Genomic DNA, 6,000 nt, shown 5'->3' with positions numbered 1-6,000 from the left:
ATTAGTGATTATTTGGGTGTAATTGGGTAATTTGTAAAAATTGAATTTGGCCAATTTAGCCATTAAGCATGTATTAGGTTGTGAACAAGTTACTCACCTTCAGTAACACCTTATCTAGTAGAGACTCTAACCGCAGATTCCTCACTTTAGATTATCCCCCAGGCATCAGATTGGATGTGAAAAATCTTGAGCAGTACCTTTGCACGGCAGTAGGTGGCGTTGGTCTGCTTTGCGTCGAACCCATCTGCGTCAGAAGTGGCGTCGCAGTACCTTCATAAGGGCCCCCTGGTGCGCTGATATTTGTTTGTTTTGTGACTGTTTATGCGCTACAAACTCTGAGCCACGTGAAAACCAGTGTGCAGAATCTAGTAGGATATTTTGGGGAAGATCCCAGTTCGTAGTGTGGGGAGTTAGTGAGGAATCTGTGATTAAATAGAATCTCAACCAGATATGGCGTTATTGAAGGTAAGCAACTTGTTCATCTGATGGAGACTTCTAACCGCAGCTTACTCACCTTAGACTAGATTCCCTTGCAATACCTCTCAGTAGTACTGCAAACTGTCTAGACCAAAAAGTCCTGGAGAACTAAATGGGCAAAATGCCCACCACGCCAGACCTGGCAGTAAAGTTAGTAGTGATTGGGAAATGTATGCAAAGAAGTCCAAGTGACTGTCTCACAGATGTCCAGGACTGGGACCCTGCACACTAACCCAGATGTGGCGGCGTTGCCACTGGTGGAATGGACACAAAGCCCTTCGAGCGATTGTTTCTTTGCCAGTGTGCCTTATATTTTGATGCACAGCACAGTCCAGTGGGAGATGGTGCATCTCTGAAGAGCCTTGCCCTTCTTCGCCCAAGCAAACCCATTAAAAGCTGATAGTCTACCCTATGGGGTTTTGTGCGATCAATATGAAAGGAGCAAGCTTGTTTAGGATCTAGCCAGTGAAGTCTCTCTTCTTTGGAAGGATGAGGTGGGGCAGAGAAAGCAGGCAGAGTAATGCTCTGGCCAACTTGGAAGGGGGTAAACACTTTGGAAAGGAAAGAGGCCTGTGTAATGAGAAGCAGCTTGTCTTGAAAAAAACAGAGTGTATGGTGGGTTCACCGAAAGAGCTTTAAGCTTGCTTACCTTCTTGGCTGATGTAAGGGCCACCAGAATGGATGTCTTGATTGTAAAGAGCAACAAATGGCAGGAATGGAGCAGCCCGAAGGGAGTACACAGTAGAAATGTGAGCACAAGCTTCAGATCCAATGGGGCATGACAAATGGGACAGGAGGAAAGATGTTGCAAACCTTTAAGGAACCTAGTCACAAACAGTGACTTTAAAAGGGAAGGTTGATCCTGCAGACAGAGGAAGACCGAAATGGCTTAAAAACAACATTTGACAGTGCCATGGGCAAGGCCTTGTCAAGCAAGTGAGAGAACAAATAACAATACATGTGAAATGCAGAAAGGGGGCCTGCTTGGCATGTAGAAAACCACACCACAAACTTCTCTCAACGTCAGGTGTAGATAGATTTAGTAGAAAGATGCCAGCTTTACGGACAACCGCTCTATCCATTAGGCCACATCCTCTCCCCCCATGGGAAGCAGCTGCTCAACTGAATCACACAATGAATAGGAATAAGGTTCCAAGAGGCATGCAGTGTTCACCAACACCAATACAAGGCTGGTAGAAGGAAATATGTGCTTCCCAAATGTATCCAGCCTCTTGAATTCCCTATCCGGTGGAGTGGTAGGAAACGTGCTTTGGTTGATTTTGGCAGTGGAGGTCTGGACCACCAGGCTTTCTGGGGAGGGATGGTGGGGAAGGAAGGCTGGGGCAGAACAATGCAGTCAGGCAGTCATGAGGTGCACAGAAGCCCTTGTGCAGGGTTTAGCCCAGGCCCCCAGAAGGGTGTCTGTGAGGGCTTCATTGAAAGACAGCAATGGTTCTAGGGCAGCATTGGTTCTGGGGCCCATGCTCCTATGGAAGGTCCTTGGTCAAGATATTTGACTTGATCTTGACAGCAGAAAGCAGAGGTTCAAGGACCTACGCAGCCCTGCACATCACTGTGGCAAATTATATGCCTTCCTCTGAGGCCTCGCCTGTAGGAAACTGCTTGGCAGTGTCTGGTGAGGTGTTAAGGCCTCTGGCATCACCCAGATCCTCATAACAGTTGTCATATGCAGGGTCCACCTCCAAAGGACCGTACACCACATCCTCATCACTTCCGTGGGGTTCTAGGGTGATTCAAGTGTAGGAAAGTCCAGTTGACGAGGACAGGGTGGTGCCAGGCCTGATGTTGAGCGGTACCGGGTCAACATCAGGAATGACAATGGGCTTGTTGTCAAGCGGCACCAAAGGTTGCCTGACAGTTGCCAGATAGAACGGAGCTGGGGGTAGGTGTTGATACCCTGGCAGCATCTTTCCAGGTGCCATCAAGGGCGAACCCACTGGGATAGCTCGCTGCTCCATTGGGCCCGAAAGGCGTGCCAGAGAAGGTCGTCCCCAGAAGATGACATGCATGGTGTTGTAAAATTTTTGTAACTAGGCCAGTGTCACCCTGGCACTGGGAAACTGCGTAATATGGGACGGGTAATGCCGCAGGCTCTGCAGGGGGTGTGCTGGTGCGGGTCCTAGAAGCACAAGGGTGGAAGGCTTCCACTTCAACTTTTAAGACACATCCAGCTTTGAGGAGGTCTTAGATTTCAAATAAATATTTTCACATTGCCTAGGGGGCAAAAAATATTGTCCTGAATAAGGCAGGTGGAATTGGTTAAATATTGCAGAAATGCATCCACGCATTTTTAGAGCTAAATTTGAAGAACATACAGACACAATAGACGAAAGATATGAATCATGTGGCTGTACTAACAGTTATCAATTCATTAGCTTATTTTTGTGAATGAAGTATATTGTCTTGTGTTTTCTCTCTCTCCCCTTTCTTTAAGGCGGAAACCATATTTGGATTGTGCTGTATGAACTTTTATATTAGTCATTAATTGTTTTCATGTATTTTTGATAGTGATATTGGGACTGGATTTTAATAAGAAGTCTGTTTTTATTAAATATATTTTTTAGATATGATTTATGATCTTGTGGCATTATATACTCCTGTAGGTGGGGTCAAAGGTATGTATATGTGATCAAGTCATGGCAAGTGAAGTGTGTGGTAAGTGTGACGTGAATAACCGGTTGCTTAAGTGAACATTTGCAGATATGAAAATCTAATATGGAACCCTCTCCCTTTGGTCAATAGGGCCCCTCTCATACTATTTTCGATTTGCACCTTGTTACAATGATCGTGGCTGCAACGTTCCTGACATTGGTTTTTAAAATCTGGTTTATGGGTGTTTTTGATAACTTAAACAGAAAAGTAACTTGATTAAAATGTACTTTAGGCCCCCTGAGCCAGAACAGGCTTAAAACCAGTTACGTCATGTCATTCATCTCACCTTAACAGCTGGAGGTGCTTCAAAATCCCACACCAGTCTCGGGGGGAGCGGGCGTCCTACGCAAACCGGACCTGCAAAGCCTAGGGTGGCTTGCCTTATCTCCCCTCGCCAGCGGGACCCTGCCAGCTGTCTCCCCCCGCCGCCGCAGCCTCTGACACCGTGCTGCGGCCGCCGAGCGGGGGGGACTACAATCACCAGCGTGCTTTGCGGCCGGAAGCCGCGAGAGCAAACTTCCGCGCCTGGAGGCGCTTCAAAATCCCACACCAGTCTCGGGGGAGCGGTCGTCCTATGCAAACCGGACCTGCAAAGCCTAGGGTGGCTTGCCTTATCTCCTCTCGCCAGCGGGACCCTGCCAGCTGTCTCCCCCCGCCGCCGCAGCCTCTGACACCGTGCTGCGGCCGGCGAGCGGGGGAGACTACAATCCCCAGCGTGCTTTGCGGCAGGAAGCCGTGAGAGCAAACTTCCGCGCTTGGAGGCGCTTCAAAATCCCACACCAGTCTCGGGGGAGCGGGCGTCCTACGCAAACCGGACCTGAAAGCCTAGGGTGGCTTGCCTTATCTCCTCTCGCCAGCGGGACCCTGCCAGCTGTCTCCCCCCGCCGCCGCAGCCTATGACACCGTGCTGCGGCCGCCGAGCGGGGGAGACTACAATCCCCAGCGTGCTTTGCGGCAGGAAGCCGCGAGAGCAAACTTCCGCGCCTGGAGGCGCTTCAAAATCCCACACCAGACCGCGGGAGCGCCGGGCGAAGCCCGGGCAAAGGGCGAGCCGTCTACAGCCGTCATCGGCAGGGCAGGTCACATCCTCTAACTTCTACAACAAGACCCCCTCATCACAGCTTGGACATTATACCCTGTCTAGAAGGTACATTGGGGTCTTAACAGGGGGAACATAGTAAGGTCATTTGCTGTTGTGTGACATAACTACTCCATTGTATAACCACCAGTAGAATGGGCAAACAGAAATCTATGGAGGGGGGTGCCCAGCAGTCGAATACAAAGAAGGGGAAAAAGATAAAAAAAGTCTATTGTCACTAGTTCAAAATCCACCTTGACACGCATTGAAAATCTTGTCGGCGAATTTGAGGAAATCTTAGCTGATAACACACCACAACTCGATGTGATAACTACCCTCAATACAGAAGAGCCAGGTAAATGCAGAGGGAAAGTGATCCCAGATATCTTATTAAAAAAAAATTATATTTCACAATCTTTACCTATCTGCTTAGTTCATACCCAACCAGAGAATAGTTCTGTGCTGGCTATAATGGGGCCATCAGGCTCTATAGATGACGACCCACCAATGGTTAAAGGCTCTATCACTGACAATGGGACTTTACAGCCAAGTCCTGGGGATATCACAATTCTATGTAGTAATAAATATGCCGTCTTGGAGGGGGAAACAGGCGATGCAGCAGATGTAATCGCGCAGGCGGCAAAAAGGGGTGTAATTGACAATGTAATGGGCACTTGTGTTGAAAGATCTGTGGGCTGCCCAAATTGTTCTGGCTCGACTAAAGCTATCTTGTCTAAGTTAGAGAAACTGGAACAGGATATGGTGGATATTAAGAAAATTCTGGCGACATTACACCTTAAAGGGAATGCAGCTCTGTCAAATAAAATGTCTGCCTCCTGGCAGTCCTACCTTAATTCCAACACCACTACAACAACTATTGCACCCCGCTCCTAGGTCCTCATCTGTTTGTGAGCGTCCAAAGAACACACCATTGAGCACCAAGTCTTATCCCAAATCATATGCTGATACTGTAAGACCGCAAGGGGCAGACTTGCAAAGTAAGCCTGGTCCTTCAATTGCCCCATCATCTAGTAATGTGAGGATGAAAAGAGATAGATTTGCCAAGGGGAGCTCGTCTTTTACACCTGTGCCTAACACCACAAGAATTACTAACAAGATAGTTTACATGACCGGGGTCCCAAAATTAAACAACAAGCAGGGCTTTGAATCCAGGGAATCCATACATAATAAAACCATACACTGGCTTAGAAACGTTAGGGGCTGTAGATCCATCATTAGAGAGGACCTGATAAGTGTCAAGAGATTGTCCCTATTTAGCTCCAGTAGCGACTGCATTGAAATTCAATTTAATAACCAAAGTATGGCGGATAACTTGGTGAATTTGGAGTTCCGGTCCTCCCCGCCTAGTCATTCTAACATCCAGATTAGGCGCCTGCCCTTATGGGTTACTGAAGGGGCAGACGACGACTCAGGCCTTAATAGAATAGACTGACTAACAGGTAGCAATTCTAGTTCTCTTCAAGTTTCTGATTCTGAGGGGAGCCCGGTGGCAAATATTCCAAAGGCACCGAATGCTTCCCTTATTGTTCCCAGCTCGGACCCTCCAAACCAGATCATGAGAGAGGCAGGTGGGGTAGGAGAGGGCAACCACGGAATAATCCATATTCTGTCCTGGAACACTGCAGGTCTCAAAAAGAAACTGGCCATCCCCGATTGGCATGAATTTATTAATAAACATGAAATCTGCATGTTCCAGGAGACTTGGAGCCTGGAACCCCTGTATATCCCTGGCTACTCCACCTTTTATATAC

This window comes from Lissotriton helveticus, chromosome 1_1, assembly GCF_964261635.1.
Source record: "Lissotriton helveticus chromosome 1_1, aLisHel1.1, whole genome shotgun sequence".
In the NCBI taxonomy this organism is placed as follows: Eukaryota; Metazoa; Chordata; class Amphibia; order Caudata; family Salamandridae; genus Lissotriton; species Lissotriton helveticus.
Note: the sequence above shows the minus strand (reverse complement) of the source record.